The sequence below is a fragment of the Peromyscus maniculatus genome, chromosome 5, assembly GCF_049852395.1.
Source record: "Peromyscus maniculatus bairdii isolate BWxNUB_F1_BW_parent chromosome 5, HU_Pman_BW_mat_3.1, whole genome shotgun sequence".
Classification (NCBI taxonomy): domain Eukaryota; kingdom Metazoa; phylum Chordata; class Mammalia; order Rodentia; family Cricetidae; genus Peromyscus; species Peromyscus maniculatus.
The window spans coordinates 116,889,890-116,910,034 of record NC_134856.1 but is presented as its reverse complement, the minus strand read 5'-3'; the positions used below and the strand labels follow the sequence as shown (position 1 = coordinate 116,910,034).

Here is a 20,145-nt window from a genome sequence, read left to right as displayed (position 1 = left end):
AAAAAAACTGTCTGTTCTTGAGAAGCAATGCAAATATTCAATAAGTACTTTAAAAGAACTCAACATTCTTAGCCATCAGAAAAATTCAAACTAAACTCATTAGAGATTCCACCTCCCACTCATCAGAATGGCTCTCACAAAAAGAAGAGACAAGAAAAAATGCTAGTAAGGAAAGAGGAATTTTTATTCAGGGTTCACAGGATTGTAAACTAGAACAGCCATTATGGAAATCAGAAGTTTAAAAGTAGACATCTACCACATTACCCAGCTATACCCAGCTCAAACACAGAGCACTCTACATCCTATCACAGAGATAACTGCATATCTACATTTATTGATGCATTATTCACAAGAGCAAGAAAAAAAGGGACCAGCCTAGATGACCATCAAGAAATGGATAATGAAAATGTAGCATACATACGCAATAAAATTTTAGTCAGTTCTAAAGTAAAAATAAATCACTAAATTTGTAGAAAAATGGATGAATTTAGAAAGTATTACAATGAGAAAATCCAAACTCAGAAAGACAAAAAAACATTGTTCTCTCCTAAGCCAACCCTACTTTATATTATTTACATGTATGCATGTAAGTGAGGGTGAGTGTGGATATTGGCTATAAAATTAGAAAGAAGATCATAGCCGGGCAGTGGTAGCGCACGGCTTTAATCCCAGTACTCGGGAGGCAGAGCCAGGCGGATCTCTGTGAGTTCAAGGCCAGCCTGGTCTACAGAGCAAGATCCAGGACAGGCACCAAAACTACACAGAGAAACCTCATCTGGGGGGGTGGGGGGATAGAAAAACCATGAAGGGAGAAAAAAGAGCACTGAGGAAGACAGGGCCACAGTTGGAAGGACCCCTGTAACATAAGTGGGGAAAGAGGCTATAGGAGATGGAAAGGTACAAGGAGGGAGAGATTAGGTGTTAGGGGGTGTGAAATGTCACAAGTGAATCCAGAGGATAAAATACTGGCGGATGGGGAAAGGTACTGACCATTAGGAAGCTATCAATAAACTTGGGAAAGCTGTTTCATTGAGGAATCAGATATAAATCAGACATTCCTAAGTGCTACTTGTTAAAGTCTATGCAAAAATCACAAATACAAATATTGGCAAACAAAACCCTGTTAATTGCTAATAGAAAAGCAGCATGGCAGGGGAGTGTGCCATATGGCAGTCATACATAGAATGTGGCAACAATTGTTATTGGAAATTCATTCTTCCAATCATATGCTCCACCCCTCCAGACTCTGTAAAGGCATCTGATAAACGCTGAGTCACTTGTGATTAAAACTATAAGAATAAAGTACAGAGAGACGATGAGTGCCTTCGTGTTATTCCAACATATCAACCAAAACTCCACAAGAAAGCACTATAATAGTAAGCACCTCACAGTCCAGCTTCTGAATGGAAAAATGGGAATCACCAGAGGCAGAAAGTCACCCAAAAGGAATTGCAGATGCCTCTGAAAGTCATTCCATGAAATGTCATTCCATTTCACTCTAGAAAAATGCATATTCAAATGATGAGATCATTTTAAATAATCAAAGATTGGGAAAGATCCAATGGTCTAAGAAAAAAGAAATTGCTGATAAAAATTTAATAGGAAACAATTTGGGAATATCCATCTAATTTTTAATGCACATATCCTTTAATCAGCAATCCCATCTGTAGCAATGTGAACCTGTAAATAGACCTATTAAGATGAGGAAATAATTCACAAACAAGGACATTCACTAAGAATGAAAAAAAAAAACTTAATTTGTATGTCTGGGGACTACCTAAGTAAATTAAGAATAGGGCCACTCCTCACATAATAGCTCCAACCACGAAATGGCTTACAACATGAGCAGAATATTGATATGTGTGCAGGGTAGTTGACCTTGTAGGAGTGCAAACAGACTTTATGAGCATGCATAGGAAAAGGCATAACAATTAGAGAGAGCTAAAGGACAGACAGGAGGGAGACTCACTTTATCACACACTCATTAGACCTTCGGGACTTCACAAATGCATCACAGCCTAATATTCCTGACCTGGTGCTCTCGGCATTCCCTACCATGAACAGCTGACAGGGCCTCTAGCTCACAATCTCCAAGTCACTTTGTCCCTTGCTTTCTCTTTCACTAGAACTGATACAACATAAAGATCCCCAGTACCTTCCTTCTAGAGGATTCACCACTGACACCAATCCTAATCTGCTTTCAAAATTACAGCTTTATTTAGCTTCCAAAGACCAGTGACTTCCAGGACTGTCAAGTGTTCCCCATAGGTTCAAGTCTCCATTTTCTCCTGGGAACTGTGTCCAACACTCTAGCTGAACACAACAAACCCTTAGCTTTCCCTAGCACCAAGCCTAACTCTCCTGTTGTCCTCTATCGGGGTTTATCATTCACTCCATGTACATGACTCCTTCCAGCTGCACTGCTAAAATAGTCTGCAGTCCCCATCACCACAAGGACTTCCACTTACTCAGGAGTCTTTCCCTCGTGCCCTCTTGCAAATGCTGCAGCCGGTGTATTTGTATGGCCCTGGCACAGGCCGCCTTTCAGGCTACCCACTGCCTCTTTCCCCTACAGACCCAGGCCAGTGTACCTCTTGCTCTGTCTTGAGTCTACTGAACTCAAAGATGTGCCCACACCAATCTCCAGAGCAAGGCATCTGGGGAAAGGAACACTGTCTTTCAGATTTAAAAAGTTCATGTTGCTCATTAAATGGTCCCAAATCTGTGTTGAATTCACTGATTGAGATGTGATGTTCTGCAGGGTGGGCCAGTTTATATCTGGAACACACTTTAAAAGTATGACTGTTTCTGTCTTTCTCAGTAGAAACTGGTAAAAAAAAAAAAAAAAAAAAAAAAAAGTTTGAATACAAAGTATTTACTCAAGAAAGTCACCCTTGACCAGTCTAGTGAATACCCTGTCATCATAGAGCCTTCATCCAGTGACTGACTGAAGCAGATACAGATATCCAGGGCCAGGCACCAGGCTGAGCTCTGGAATCCAATCAATGGGAGAGAGGAGGGGTTCTGTGGGCAGGGAATGTCAAGATCATGATGGGAAAACATACAGAGATGACCAGCCACACTAGTGGAAACCCATGAACTGTGGACTAATAGCTGTGGAGCCCCCATAGGACTAGACTAGGCCCTCTAGATACAGGAGACAGTTGTTTAGCTTGAACTGTTTCAGGGGCCCCCAGGCAGAGGGATCGGGATCCGTCCCCGGTGCATGACAGGCTTTTGGGAGCCCAGTGCCTAGGGTATGACACCTTGTACAGCCTTGGTGCAGGGAGGAGGGGCTTGGACCTGCCTCAGCTGAGTGTGCCAGGCTCTGCTGACTACCCCTGGGAGACTTTGATTTGGAAAATGTGCAGATCAGGGGTAGGTTGGGGAGAAAGCTGGGGATGGAAAAAGGGAAGGGGGGAATCTGTGGTTGGTATGTAAAGTGAATGGAAATTTTCTTAACTAAAAAAAAAGGAAAAAAAAAATGACCAAAAAAAAAAAAAAAAAAAAAAGTCACCCTTACCACCTGTCACTTAAAGGTAATTTTCAAGAATTATTATTTTCTTCAATGAGAGAAATGATCAGACTCAGAGTGGGATGTAAGGTCAGTGTTGGCCAGAAGCAGTGACTAAATTGGATGGCTCCATGTCCTTAATAAGAAGTGTCTCCCATTTCTCAATGTGAGGCAATTAGTGGGCTACAGTCATTTTAAAAGACATGATCCCTGAAGACAGTCAGGTGTGAGTGCCATATACTGGTCTGTACAATGGCTATGGATACAAGTTTAAAAAGCATGGCCAAACTCTCAGGCAGGAAGTAGAATGATTACCAAGAGCAGGAAGTGGCAAAAACTGGAACTGTATGGGAGAATCAGAACTTTGGTATGAGATGGTAACAAAAAGTTCTGAAGAAAGCATAGTGAGTGGTGAGGTCTCCCCCAGAATGTCAGTGGAAGAAAGGTCAGTATATATAAAAGAACAGTATATATAAAAATGATTAAAGTGGTAAATGACAACAAAAACATCCATTGTGAAACATGGCTATCATGTTTATCGTTAACCCAGTGGCTCTTTTCATCTCTTCTCTGAAGACTTGAAAGAGACAATGTATCCCAACAGCAGCCTGAGACAGATACTTCAAACCTACTGTCACTACACCACACCACCTAGGTGTGTCTAACCCCAGGCAATCTAATGAAAATCTGTCTGTTCTGCTAATTCCTCATGAAATCTTACCTTTACTTGGAAAGTACTAACACATTAGTGCAATTCAGTGTGACAATTCTTTTTCAGTCTTACTCTTCACTTGAAACCTGGTTATCCTCTAAGATCAACCCATGCTGCTAGCCACAGCCACACCTTAAAGATTACACTCCACACAAAAGGAAGTGCACATCTGAATCAGAAGTAACACAACCGTAATTTGAAAAGCGTAGTCTCTCACACCTAAGCCCAGGATGGCACCAGTCAAATTAATAAAATACAATTAAAATAATAAAAGCAGTGACTAGAAGAAAATAAAGACAAAATCCTAAGTTATTATGAATACTATAAAATCTTCTACAAATTTCAAGTAAAACACACAGCCTAATAACTATGCATAGAAAATGAGTTATATACATAGTACAACCTTTACATGACCATTCTGGCTCCAGAAATCAACAGTATTTGCTGGCATAGTAGTCAGTGACAATATTTTTAATTGTCAGAAATCAATAAAATTTCATCCTGAAGATATGTGTTATTGAGTACAGTAATCACTAGCCATCTGTGACGAGTCAATTACAATAAAATAAAACACAAAGTCTGTCCCTCTGTTCCAGTCATGCTACAAGCACTCCCGAGACACCTGTGGTGGTGGTGGTAGCATACTAGAGCAAAGTAAGGAGCGTGTCCACCATGGACTGTCTGCTGGATACTCCTCAAGAACTACTCAACACACCCAAGTGCCTTTTTCCTGAAATACACCATTTCCTATTTCCTTCAACGAATGTTTGTGGGGTACCTAGCTGTCTGTGATGAGCACTGTGCTAAATGCAGACCCAGACCAGGAAAGAATGATGCAATTTAAGAAAGAATAATAGAAACCTTAAAGGTGGGACTGGGGAATCATAATTTTAGATAAAAAATGACTGCGGAAGCATAGCTAAGGAAGCAAGGTTTAAGCCAACATTAGACAGATCTAGAAAGGTAAGTCTTCAAAAAGACAAGACACAAACCAAGTTTCAAGACCCAGGGAACTTAGTACCTTGGTACTCGGCGTGGGAATGGCTAAGCAGATTCTAGACACTACATTTAGTACATTTTGTAGCTGTCTCATTAACCTGAAACACCAAGTAAAGTATTTAACTGACACTCACATCTATTCCACGGGGAAAGTTAGAGCACAGCCCATATATAACCCAAAGCAGCCCTCTTTCTTCCTCTAAATCACCTGTCTTTTTGTAATCTCATTTCTTGAAGTATCAACTTCTGAGTGGGCATGTTCTGAAACAGCTATTAATTTTGTTGCTTCTTAACAGAGGAAAGAGAGGCTTAAATGAGCTTCTAAATTACTGTGAATTTTAACTGGTTGTGTCTTTCCATGCCACTATTAATGTGGGCAATGAGGATATTTTCATCACAGGTTGAGCTCCTTCTATTTCAGGGCATTACCATTATTTTCACCGTGGGTGAACAACCGCAGTCTTTAACAGTATCGAGCTGCTTGGAGTAATAAGACAGGGTGAGCAATCTTTCCCAGTTGGCTGCAATGTGGCAGGCCCCTCAGCACAGCCAAAAGTCCTCAGCCTTTAGAAGACTAGGCTGATGGCAAACTTTAAACCCTGCAATCCCTCAGTGCCTATATGAGGGGGGTCCTTAAGGTATCCAGGCAGGAGAGTAAACCCTCGAAGAAATGAGAATGAAAACATGGTGCAGATTGCTGGATCAGACTTCAGAGAATCTAATGCCAGGTGGGTCGTTATCAGAACATTTAAAACAGTACAATTAGGGAAGAGGTTTCCAAGCCACAATCAGTGTAATCAGTCCAATTCCAGATTCACAATAATGCTTAAAGTATCAATACTTAGAGACTCTTTTACACAGTACATGTAAACCACAAGCTATAGCTAAAAGGCCTAGAATCTAGACTCTAGTGTGGTCTCTGACCTATAGCATAGAGGTCAGCAGACCATAAAGTACCTATGACATCTCCCCTAAGGATGGGTAACGGTCTCAGGATGGAAAAGTATGGAATAACCATTATGGGGAATTTGAGTGAGGTCTGCTTCTATAGCAAAAATGGGTGAGGTCTGCCTCCACAGATATGGCAAAAAAGCCACCATATCATTAATAAAATCCATTCTCCGCTTTCTGAATGGAATACAGGTATTTGATTTTTATCTACTCCAAATGAAAAATCAAATGTAAAAAGTGTACCAAGACAGGCTTTCAGTTTTGTGCTGGCTTGGGTTTTTTAGCCTTACTGAATTAAAGACAAAGTAAATTAACAGAACCCAACAAACGGTAAAGAGCTGTAAATGATAATGCTAATAAATGTACTTTAAATTCACCCATCAAAACATTCACAGGCAGAGACTTTCTGTCTAAACATATTTCGTTAATTAAAATTGGGCTTCTTTCAAGTAAAATGTGACTAACATGGTCATTCTGAGTAAAGTATCAGATTGTTCCACTCATGTACTGTTTCGGAAGGTCAAAGGAAAAGAATGAAAGTGTTCTTAACTCTACAGCAGTGGTTTTCAACCTTCCTAATGCTGCGACCCTTTAATTCAGTTCCTCATGTTGTGGTGACCCCCAACCATAAAATTATTTTCATTGCTACTTCATAATTTTGCTACTGTTATGAATCATAATGTAAATATCTATGTTTTCTGGTAGTCTTAGATGATCCCTGTGAAAGGGTCATTCCAACCCCAAAGGGGTCAGAACCCACAGGTTGAGACCATTGCTCTACAGTGCCCCTGAGGGTAAAAAGAGGACAGACGATTCTACTTTATTTTAGACTGAAGAAAGAAAAGCAGGAGTCGATCTGGCTGTGGCCCACATAAGCTGGGAAGAGCAGGACTCTTGCAGACTTACACGGTCATATTCAGTCCTTCTACATTTCAAGATCATAATGAGGTAACTCAAAATGTCAACAGCTGATGCCTTTGTTTGGGTTATGTTTTGCATTAGGAAGAGATGGACAATAAAGAAAGAGATGCTTTAGATAACTAATGTATAGTTCAAACAGAGCTGGATCAGGACACCAACTCAAATGCTTGTTTTCTCAACACTTCCCTAATTTACTCAAGTAGGAATACTGGGAAAGTAGAAAACGGGCTATGATATTCCTTAAAATAAGAGGTGTGAAGATTGACAAAGTGGTGTTAGGATTATATGGAGGGGATGGAGTGCTGAGCAAGAAAAAGGGCAACATTCTTCCACTTTATGAATTCAACACCCCACAGACAATCAATGTATGGTAAATACCTGCATTCCCTCTAAACCTGGTATTTCTGATAAAATGCTATTACATAAAACTCAGTTCAACTTTAGTATTTCTAGCACATTTTATGTCCTATGGAAATTAGTTAGGAAATAAAAGCATTTTTAAAAAGAATTTAGGCACAGGCGTGCTTAACTTTAACAAGTTCTGCTGCACTCTGATCTGAGCTTGTACCTTTCTTGTAAACAGATGTATTCTTGTAACTTAAAAAGAAAACCTATATCTACAATCATTCAGCTGAAACTCTTACCCATTCTCTTTCCTCGAAGCACCACCTCCAAACCTCTGAAGCCAGTCACTTTATTTCCAATGCAAGCCATTCTGCAGTTCTACATGACCACTTTGGTTGGGCTTTGGTTTCTTTCAAAGGTCTATACCTGGCTTGTATTGAGTAAAGTCTACAACAAAGCAAATGTCTGCACCTGACTAGTGCCAAAGAAAGTACTGTGAGCCACCAAAGTCTGCAAATGCACAAGCTTTGAATAAAACTCTAAGGCATTCATTCCCTGTGGCTTGATCCCACTCCTACATCACCAAATAATCCAGGAGCAGAGAAAGGCAAAGTTAATTACAGAAAAGCATCCAGCTGATTAAGGCTTCAATACCAGAAGAGGTAAATAATCTCCTTGCACCATAGTAGTCGGAGGTTAGGTAGTGAATATAGTGGGCACAGGTGGACATTATTTCAAGGCATATCAATCAAATCTTGTCCCTGGGCTGCACAGTTCATAGAGATGGGAACATGAAGGTAGAAAGAACCCCTGGTCCTCCCCAGCAGGTGGTGTCAAGACATCTCCTTGCCCTGAAGGTCCCAAGCCCCTGTCAGCCACCACTTGCATGATGATACAGCCAGGTTTGAGGCAGGTACAACTCTGTTTCAATAGTGGTGCAACCAGTCTATGCTGCATTGGGGAGATACAATCAATATAAACTGAAGCTGGAGTGCTGATGCTCCTTGACTCCTAAGAGGTTTCCATCCCAGTACACTCATGCACAATAACTGGTCTGCACTTTCACCTTGATGTAATGTGAACTGCCTAGGAGACACACAGCTGACCCTGTCTGTATGGTGTTTCCAGAAAGCTTTAACTGTAGAGGGAAGACCCACCATGAATCTACATGGTGGTACCACTCCATGGGCTGGGATATGGAATTACTAAAAAGAGGAAAGAAGGAAGCAGGCTGAGGACTAGCATTCATCTCTCTCTGCTTCCTGACTACAGATGCAGTGTGACCAATTGTCTCTTACTCTAGCTACCGTGACTGCTCTGAAAAGAAAAAAAAAAAAAACCATAACCCCTCAATCTATGTGCCAACATAAACCCTTTTTTTAGGGGTATCAGGTACTAATCACAACAATGGGGAAAAAAAAAACTGATAGACCATGGTAAGCTTAAATTAACAAACTCTGAAAACACATTTAAACCACCTAAGCAACATAACACAGTGTATGTATGGCGCTCTCCTGGTAACTACAAGGCTGACTGAGAGGAATAGCTCACTGCCAATGCACAGAATCCAGGAGATCTTCCCACACACCCCTGGGCCTGCAGAGATTCAAACTCAAAATTCTAAGTACACATTTCTATGGAATCAATGTGAATGCATATTGCTTTTGTACCATAGTAAATTCCACAAAATCATAATTCATCCATCCTAAGTCATAGACTGCCTATACTTTAAAAGAGATAAAATTCACTGGCAAATATTTTTTCGTCATTACTGGACACTGACCTCGGGACCCCATGCAGGCCAGGCAAGCATTCAACACTAAGCTACATCCTAGCCCTTTTGCACTTGTCTATTTTGAACCAAGTCCCAGGTTGCTCTTGCTAATCCAAAACGTGTTACATGGCTCAGGCAAACCTGAAACTGGCAATCCTCCTGCTCCTGCCTCTCATGCAATGTACCAAGGATTGCACACATGCACTACTAGACCCAACTGGTTTTGAGATCTTTTACTGTGCATTAAAAAGATGCACACACTAACGTCTATTGAGGAAACGGTGAACAGTACAAAAGAGGCTCTAACTTCAAAGATTTACCAGAGCTAGCACTGCAAGGTCCCTAGACCAGGGAGGCATAGGCAATGGCTGTGATTTCATCAGAGGCTCATATCCTGGGGCAGTACTAAGATCACCAATTCTCAACTTTTCCTAAACAGCAGGTTAAGTGGAAAACTATTTTAAAATATTCCTATCAAGGCACAACCTCCAATCACTTTGATCAATTGTGGGGCACAGGTTTCCTAACAGTCATTTTACAAACACCCAATGACTATAATGTGGAGCCAGGATCAACCACTGCTTTCAACTGACAATTTACAAATTTCCAAGAGTATGAAGGCCCAAGATGTCTCAAACTGCTTCTCAAATTGTCCACAGTTGTTTGATTCAACTTGGGAATTCATGACATACCGAGGACCCTACTCATAAAATGCTCTGCTGTATATTCCAAATGCTATTTCTGCATTTCAGACTGCAACTAGCACATAACTGCAATTTAGGAGGCCATGCCCACCCTTAGGTTTTTCAAGTGTCTAGATTTCTGTTAGTGTTCTATTCTGTATATCAAGTATCTAGATTTCTGTTAATGTTCTATTCTGTTTATCAAGTGTCTAGATTTCTGTTAGTGTTCTATTCTGTATATCAAGTGTCTAGATTGGTGTTAATGTCCTATTGCTGTGAGGAGACACTGTGACCACAGCAACTCTTATAATAGAAAGCACTTAATTGGGGCTTGCTTACAGTTGCAGAGGATTAGTCCATTATCATGGAGGCAGGAAACATGCTGGCACACAGACAAGTGTAGTGCTGGAGCAGTAGCTGAGAGCTACACCCTGATCCACAGTGGGGCAGGAGGAGGGTGGGGGCGACACTGAGCCTAGTGTGGGCTTTTGAAACTCCCAAGGACACATTTCCTCCAAACAAGACCATCTATCTAATCATTCTATCTTCCAACCAGTTCCAAACAGCATATGGGGGTCATTCTTATTCAAACCACCACATACGTGAAGTACTGGCCATTTTCAGAAAGCTCTTAACTTACCTTCACATCTTCTGCATAAAGTCTGGCTAAAGAGTATTTCCCTGGCAAGCGGGGATATAAATCCAAGCTGTTGTACCTGCAACATCTGATTTGGCTGTATAGATTTGCTGCTAAGGAACTGAAAGAATGAGGTACATACATTATGAGAAGACTGGTTAAATTGGGTAGCAAGAAGTCACAGAGCAAGCAATACTCACTGTGACATGTCTTAAGATTAAAGATAAGATCAATTCTAAAAAACTGCTTAATAAGGGAAGGAAAGTTCAAATCAAGGCCTCGCTGTGGAGGTCCAGAAAGGTTCCTAGTGAGATTTGAGCTTGCTTTACCCAGCAGAGCTGCATTAGAGGATGGCTTGACCATGTGTGGGTTTTGATTCAGGCCCTCCCAAGGCTATCCTGTGTTTCTGTCTCTCTCCCCTCTATATTTCTATCTAAGTATTTCTCACTTCTCCCTACTCAGTAATGCCCTGGGGAAAAAGTGGGAGCAGGTGTCCCACACTCACTCTGCCTTAGAAGTAGCTTCTCTCTCCAATCCAAGGGGCTCAGTAAGGGAAGTTCTCAGCACACCTGGCCACAGGCATCTGAGCACTGTACCTCAGGCTCTGAAATGTATGCAAGGCATTTGCATCCTCCTCCTGAGTTCAGAGGTTCAATACCATAGGGCTGATAAGAAATGGCACAGGCACATAGGTACAGGGGATGAACAAACGCAGATGTCTTCTGCCATTTCAGGCAGCTACTTGGGCCTGCTGACATAATGTCCCTGAAGACTTTTCTTTTTTTAAGACAGGTTCAGTCCATCCTTGGTAGTGAGGCCCCTATCTTCCCTTCTCCATATTTCTGACCTTTGGTGCAGGTAGAGCCCAGGAATTGATAGGTTTTTCTTGTCTGCCTAAAAGAACAAGGTAGAAAATCAGCAGATGAATAAAACCAGAAACAGTTCTGTCTGTCAGTTAACAAAGCAAGGCCCTGAAAACTGACAAAAGCAGCATGACCTTCAAGATGACTCAAACCCTTTCTTCTACACAGAAACATGGAAGGAGTACGCTTGTGGGGGACAGAAAGGCTTACAGTCAGACACACTGGAGTTCAAATCCCAGCTTCACCTTCAATTAGCTATGCAGCACTGGCTCACGTGTGAATACTTTCAGCTCCCATTTTCACATATATAAAACAGAACTTACTATGTTTTGTCAGGGCTTTATCAGGGTGTAAGTAATAAGGAAAAGCTAGGAAAGCCGGTGTTCAAAACTGAGAGCTATGTCAGCCACAAACAAGTTGCTGCTGGTGAAGAGAAGAATGTTTCAGCTCACTATCCCGTGCACAAGAAGTAATCAATACACTGTTTCAGTTCACTATCCCGTGCTCAAGTAAACTGCAGTAGTAATCAAGTAAACTGCAAGACTCAACTAATTGACTATTGGGCAGCAACTGTGCTACTTTCTCCAGTTCCCATTAGAAATTGAATGTGGGATGTGGGTAAAGTACAGCATAGGTGGATGCCGAGGGAATCTGAATTTACTTCCTCTGCCCTGCCTGCGTTTTGGTCTCTAGTCTCCTCTTCATGAGTCAGATATTCTCAAACTCACAAAGCAAAACTTTGGAGGAACCAATCAAAGACACTGGAAAGACATCTATCTATTCAAAGGGAGTTTCCTTCTTACACAGTTCGAATTAATTTCCTTTTGCAAAATTTGACAGAGAAGAGGACAATAAGCTACTAACGGAGATACAGGTAGTTTAATTTTACTAATGTGATCTTTAATTCCTCTATTAACATTCCCCAATTGCAAACTGCAAACCTACTGGAAAAAAAGAAAGAAGAAGAAGAAAGAATGAGAGTACTGTAGGTTTACCACCTGCTCTTTCAGTGAGGAACTGTAACATCTTTCTCAATCTCAGGGCTGCCATCATCTGACCAGGAATCAGAGAACACTCAATGGAGGTACAGACAGAATACGGAGTAGCAAAGAAAACATGTTAAATGAGATACAGACTTATATAGAAAATCTTTGTCAAAAACTGTAAGTAAATGATGCCACAGATGGACTAGCTATAGAATTAGCAAATAACTGTCACTGATTGACAGAAGAAAAGCTAGCTTTCCCAACTGATGTATGCAGCTGTTAAAACCAACACATTAACAGAAGCTTTTATAAAACTATTAAAATAGTTCAAATAGAAGAGAAACAGGTATATAAAAAAGGAACATAACATCAACGACTTCTTCAACATCAACACATATCTACAAATAAAGATCTCTTCAAGGGAGCGTGGAAGAGCCCCTGCTTCCCTCCTTGCATGGAAGAATTCCCGGGAGGTGCATCTGCCTCCTTAGCTCTGTTGAGTAGGCACTTCATTTAACTGCCCTGGACAGCAGCTGGTGTGGTTCCACGCAGTGAAGTAGACCAGGAACGTGCACCCAGACAGCACAGAGAGCAGAAACAAGCTGACAACATGCACACATGACTTCTTTGGAGAAGTCCCTGGGACTGGGAGCAGAGGGCAGTGTCTGGCTCAGGGGCCACAGAGAGTATGGCAGAGTGCCTGGCCTGGGCAACATTCTTCCCAAGAAAGCACATGGGCAAGTGTGAAAGGACCTCAGATGAGCTAGGACAAAGCAAGAGGGCATAGCAAACCAAAGAAGAACCAGCTAAATCAAGGAAGATGGAGTTGGAAGGACCAAGTCCAGCTTTAGTTTTCGAAAACCCCAGGAAAATGTCTGTTCAACACCTAGAGGACTAATCCTCCCAGTTAACACAAAACTACTGAATCCCTTTACTCTCCTTCCTCTGGTATTGGCAGAAGTCTCAGTGACAGGCAGTCTGAATGAGCGGAGAAAGAAAAAAAAAAAAAAACAATACAAAATAACTATATACCACCACCATTTTCCATGGCTGGGTCCTTAGAAGGCATGGATAAGAGACCAAGTTTGAACCAGGAGTGTATTACCCCCTCTAAGTGCAACTTTAAACAGACACTGAAACGGTGGGTTGTCCTTGACATACATCTGGGGGGGGGGCAGTGCTCAACATATGGATTACACATACATCACCAAATGATACACAAAAATATTACAGTGGGGAGCCAAGGAGACAGACATAGACAGATGTACCCACAAGGTACAGCATCCCTACACTGTAATCAAGCCTGCTAGCAAAAGCATGGGAAGAAAGCAGAGTGAGGTTAATAACTAGGACTGAGAGCTGCATCAGTCTAAGGAACATTATACAGGAATTTAAAAACAGTGATCACATGATGGCTAACCCTGATTGTCAACTTGATGAGATTTAGAACCACCATGGAAACAAATAACTGGGCATGCCTATGAAGAACTATTTAGGTTAGGTTAATTGAATTAGAAAGACCTACCTCAAATGTGAGTGGTACCATGCCATGAGTGAAAGATAGCAGAAAGCTAGTTAGGCAAAAGCACTCACTGCCCTGTGCTTCCTGGCTAAAAATACAAGGTGATCAACCACCTCCTGCTCCTGTCATATACCTTCCCCACAATGATGGACTGTATGGTAGTTTGACTAGGAATGGCCCCCATAGACTCATGTGTTTGAATGCCCGTAGGGAATGGCACTATTAGGAGGTGTGGCCTTGTTGGAGAAAGTGTGGTGTTGGAGGAAATGTGTCACTGTGGAGGCAGGCTTTGAGGTCTCATACATGCTCAAGCCATACCCAGTATGACAGTTCACTTCCTATTGGCTGTGGATCAAGATAGAGAACTTGCAGCTCCTTCTTTCTCCAGCACCATGTCTGCCTATATACTGCCAAGCTTCTTGCCATGATGATAATGGACTAAATCTCTTAACTGTAAGCCACCTCCATTAAATGTTTTCCTTTATAAGAGTTGCTGTGGTTGAGGCATCTCTTCACAGCAATAGAAACCCTAACTAAGACAAACTGTTTCCCTGAAACATTAGCCAATATAAACCCATTCTTCCTTATGGTGCCTTTATCAAGCATTCTGTCACAGCAACAAGACAAGTAACTGACATAACGCAGAATCTTAGCTCAGTATGAAGAGAAGAAAAGCTAAGAGGAGGATTCAGCACAGAGCCCACATGGGAAGACTAATAGACCCCAAGTCCTAGTGGAGTGGTGGGGGCACACAGTCTGGTGAAATGCCAGGGCACAGTCAGGAAAATGCTCAAAATGGAGATTTCTGAGGAAGTCTGCTCAATAAAACATGTTTGACTTAAATCCCAGCTGTATCTCTTCTTGTGAGGAATATCAAACACAGCACCATAAATATAAACATAAACACAAAGCCAGCAACTGATGCTGAATAAGCCAAGAGTAGTTTAGTCTCCTTAGTACACAGGGAGCTGATTAGTGTCCAACCAGGAATGTAGAGGTGAAGCAGAGACAGCTGAACTACCCAGACAGAATCACATACATTTCACATAAGCTAAATACAAAAATTCTGCTCAATAAATAAAATCTAAAAACATGGAATACAAGTAAATCATGAAATCACCACATAAGTGGGATCTTGCACTGAATTACTGACCAATTATCAAAGATCTGTGAAGGCATACACAAATAACTACTTAATCCAATACAAAGTATAGGCAAATAACTAATTTACTTTAACATATATCTCCTAATAAAATATTGTCCAGCCATAAACAAAATTGGAGCTGCATTAAGTGCAAGACAGTTTACTGGTTGGCTCATATTACCAAGGATGGGAGCCAAAGATTGTCTCATCCCTGAAATTAGCATAGATGAGAGAACACACTTCTGCCACATTAGTGAAGAGCTAAGAGGAAGCTCTGAAGCCAGGGAAGAGATGGAAATGTGATGGTCTGAAAGAAAATAGCCCCCAAAGGGAGTGGCACTAATAGGAGGTGTGGCCTTGTTGGAATAGGTATGGTCTAGTTGGATGAAGTGTGTCAATGGGGAGGAGAGCTTTGAGGTCTCATATGCGTTCAAGATACCACCCAGTGTCTCAGTTCACTTCCTGTTGCCTACAAGATGTAGGACTCTCAGCTATTTCTCCAGCATGATGTCTGCCTAAACACTTCCATGTCCCACCATGACAATCATGGACTAAACCTCTGAAACTATAAGCCACCACCTCAATTAAACATTTTCCTTTATAAGAGTTGCCATAGTCATGGTGTCTCTTCACAGCAGTAGAAACCCTAAGACAGAAACTACCTGACTAATGTAGCTGAGCTGCTCTTCCTTGATTAGGAAGTCACCAAGGGACTCCCAAGCTATTCTAGTATAGTCTAAAAGTAAGTTTTAACTATAAAATAGACCTGCCTCTCTTAAGACCAGATATGTAATTTCAATAAACCGTATGTAATTCAGCTACATGAAACATTAATAATCACATCACTATGGTACCTGCATGTTTGAAAAATGGGATGACATATATGTGTCAGAAACTGGCAGGTGACACTGGGGGCACACAAAAGTTCACATACCCTTCTTGTTGTATTCAGGAAATGATAAAAGTACTGGAACTTTTCCACAGATCCCACATAGGCTGAAAATCACTATGGCAACAGACTAAGCTAGCAAGGCCAAGAAACTTTTTTTTTTCTTCCAGAGCTGAGGACCGAACCCAGGGCCTTGTGCTTGCTAGGCAAGCACTCTACCACCGAGCTAAATCCCCAACCCCAAGAAACTTTTAAAACTCACATCAATCTACCTGAAGTTGCAGGACCTAAACATGGCCAGGGGTGCGATGTGGGGGAGACTGATACCAAAGTGAAAAAAAAAAGAGAGACTGGGAGGGATCCTCACCAAAATACAAAACCACAGCTCCGTTCTCATCCATTACTGAAGGAGCAGGCTCACCACATGCACGCTGTGTGCAGTGATGATCACTCACTATAGTCACTTTCACACACATTCACACCAATGCTAATTTTTCACATATAGAACCAAAGAAAATACAGAATAGCCACCCTAAAACAACAAAGGGATTGCATATGAATGCTTACCCGGGGTAGAAAGATGCTAATGAAAAAAATAGGCAGTAAATGTAAAGTATTTCTTAAGTTTCCTTTCTTTCATTCAGTCATTCAACAAATGTTTACTGATCATTTACAAGGTGTTATAATTACAGTGGTAAAGAAAACAGATACAGTCCTTTCCTCATGGAATTCACATACTGATGTAAGAAATCAATAGTAAGCCACTATAAGAATGGATAGATCAAAAATAGAGTTGCTTGTATCCACCCTAACAATAATAAATGAATGAATGAATGAATGAATGAATGAATGAATGAATGAATAAAGCTGGAAGGTGTTTAAGGACAGGATCTTGGGCCCATGTACCTGGTAACAAGAACTATCTATCACAAGGCATTCAGAACCACAACCTTATACATCAATGGGTGGGCAAAGATTTGTACCCAGTAACCGTCTGCTAAACCTTGGACTGGTGTCAACCATATTATTGATTCTCTTTTTTTTTTTCTTTTTTTTTTTTTTCTGGAGCTGAGGACCAAACCCAGGGCCCCTTGATACAACTGAGCTAAATCCCCAACCCAACACATCTTTTTTTTTTTTTTTGGTTTTTCGAGACAGGGTTTTTCTCTGTCAGTAGTTTTGGTGCCTGTCCTGGATTTCACTCTGTAGACCAGACTGGCCTCAAACTCACAGAGATCCACCTGGCTTTGTCTCCCAAGTGCTGGGATTAAAGGCGTGTGCCACCACTGCCCCATATTATTGATTCTCAAATACCTTTGTAATTAATCTTCTGGCCAATGTATTATTTTAAAACATCTATAAAACTTTCATTTACCCATAAAATTCTGTGTGCTCCTTAAATTCATCTATGCTCCAATCAAAGTCATCTGCATACCCATCCCTTTTCATATGCTCCTAGCACCCACGGCACAAATATTCGGCACCACAAAGCTTCCTACTTATTAACAATAAATATAATTATTCTTCAGCAAGTCTCTGTGACACCAATAACCTATCATTATACAGACCTATCATTTTAGACTGCAGAGTTAAGGGAAAGAATGAGGTATTAGAAGAAGTACTGAAACCATAAGGGTGTGGTTTAAAGGATAACCAGGGCGCAGTGCACCCAAGACATGACATTTAATCTGAGTGATCCTGAATCAAGTGAAAACTGTCAGAGACGAATGATTATTCTAGAGAGAGGTTTTTGTGTACAAACATTCTTAAGTGAAAAGGAGCTTAGTCTATGTGTTTACATAACAGATTTCTGTAAAACAACAAATGCATGAAAATATCCTAAAACTTCCTAAATAGCAAAGACAACCTCAAAATACGCAGCAGTAAATTCTAAACCAAACCTTAGCAAAGCTGAAGCAAGAACAGTCAATTTTATTTCAGGCACTGTTACGTAAAATGTCCCCACAGGCTCATATGTGGGGACATCTGGTTCCCAGCTAGTGGCGCTGTTGAGGGGTTCTGGGGAATGTTTAAGAGGTGAGGGCAAGTGGGAAGAAGCGAGTGACTTGAGGGGGTGTTGAATTACCGTGACTGCCTAAGACCATTCATTTTCAGGACCTAGGCACTGGTCAGGAGAAAAGACAGCTCAATTCTATCAAATTCATAATCAACAAAATATCTGTTGGATTCCCAGCCAACAATAAGTTGAATTCACCCGATAATTTTCACAGGTGAATCACTTAAGAGTTTAGATTGATTAGTTCATTCAACCATTGATGTTCATTGATCAAATACCGTGTGCAAAGCTAAATGCAAAATGTTGGGGAAATGATGGTAATCAGAGAAAGTCTCCAACCATTCTCAAATCTTCAGCCTAATAGCCAAGAACAATACTAATCGAATAACCACATAAAGAAGCATGCAACTCTGGCAAGAATACTCTAGTGAATTTTGTTGCTTCTTACAATAAACAACCACCCCCCACCCCCGGCTTCACTACTTGCATTTCAATGTATGTAGCCTACACCAACATACTCATCCCTAACTTTCACACCTACCCACTGAGAGGAGCTGTGCTCACCTTGCCTCTAAAAGTTAGGCAGGTGACTCAAACTAAATTATCATAACCCTGTCCCTAAGAATGGATTACCTCAGAGATGGATGAGCATGCTTGTAGATGAAGACAATGGATGAAAAGAATGGACTGGTGGGCACCCCTTCTCCACAAGTACAAACAAGCACCCAAGAATTGTTGGTGGTAAAAACCAAGACAGGTTGCAAACCTAAGAATTCAGCAGACATTGGAAAAGACTTGTTAAGAAAAAGAACAAAACCAGGTCTTTGGTAATGCCACACAAACCAGCCAACAGTAAGGCTCCATCTGGATTCTGAGCCCTCATGTCATAGGAGTCAACAAAACCACAGCAAAGGTGTGAAACTGCTTGATTTGGCTGTCAAAACCACTGCAAAGGTGTGAATCTGCTTGATTTGGCTGTCTGGGGCAACTGCAGTCACTCTCAGTTGAAAAACACTTCCCAATTCTGAGGCACACTGAAGAGGAAGATCTGCTTCACTTCAAGAAGGTAGGTTCACACAGTATCTCTTAACTAAGAGAAGAAGGAAGAGTTGCCAGGTCGCTGGATTGGCTGTGGCACAGGTCCAGAGCAGAGAAGGGAGAAGTTCCAAAGAACCAGAAAATCACATATTAAAGTAACAATGGATGGAGCAGACTGGAGAATCACTTGGCCAGGGACAACAGGACCTTGCAGGCTATGCTGAGAGTTCAGACTACATCCCAAAAGTGCTGCAGTATTGGGGGGGCGGGGGGAGACAACATAGACATAATTGTCTATCGTGTAAGAAAAATAATTCATAATAATATTATGATATAATATATAATAATAATTCAAATAATTCTAGTGGCCCCAGGCAGGCTTACAAATGGCAAATCAAAAACTGTTTACTTGGGGCCTTAAAAAGTTGGGACTTCCCAGCCTGGTGGTGAAGGCCTGTAATCTCAGTCAATCTGGAGGTTGAGACAAGATGATCGTATGTCCAAGCTCTTCCTGGGCTACAGAGTTATTTCCAGGCAAACATGGACAACTTAACAGACACCTGGCTCAAAACAAAAGATATAAAATACAAGTAGATACAATTATTTATGTGTATTTATTTGTATAAGTACATAAATACATAAATACAAAATAAAATACAAAAAAAAAAGCTCACAATAAAACTTAATCTATACACCTTTAAAGGTACTACACAAGGCCCTGAGTTTGTTACTCAGAATTCACACACACACACACACACACACACACACACACACACAAAGAAGGGATTTGTCCTGGGTGGTTTTCTGGTCAACTTAACAGAAGCTAGAGTCATCCAAGAAGAGGGAATCTTGAGAAAATGCCTCCGTAAAACTGGCCTGTAGACAAATCTGTCTAGCATTTTCTTGATTAATGACTGGTGTGGAAGGGCTCAGTTCATTCTGATTGATGCCACCCCTGGGCAGGTTTTCCAGGCATGTATAAGAAAGCAGTTTGTACAAGCCAGGAGGAGCAAGCCAGTAAGCAGCACTCCTCCATGGCCTCTGCACCAGTTCCTGCCTTCAGTCTTGAGTCTATAAACTGTGAACTGAAATATAACCTTTCCTCCCCAAAGGAGGTCTTAGTCTTTATCACAGCAAAGGAAACCTCACT

The 20,145-nt window shown here is 41.2% G+C and overlaps 1 protein-coding gene across 9 annotated transcripts in view; it reads right to left on the bottom strand.

The window, feature by feature from the left end:
• Fars2 (phenylalanyl-tRNA synthetase 2, mitochondrial) overlaps positions 1-20,145 on the bottom strand; it is a 448,933-nt gene that overhangs the window by 419,988 nt on the left and 8,800 nt on the right. The window contains exon 1 of one of the 9 annotated variants that reach the window (XM_076573180.1): positions 18,591-18,723. The exons of the other annotated variants lie outside the window; for them this stretch is intronic. The gene's annotated coding sequence lies outside the window, so the exon portion shown is untranslated. Of the gene's footprint in view, positions 1-18,590; positions 18,724-20,145 lie in introns of those variants that run through there. 9 annotated transcript variants of the gene reach the window in all.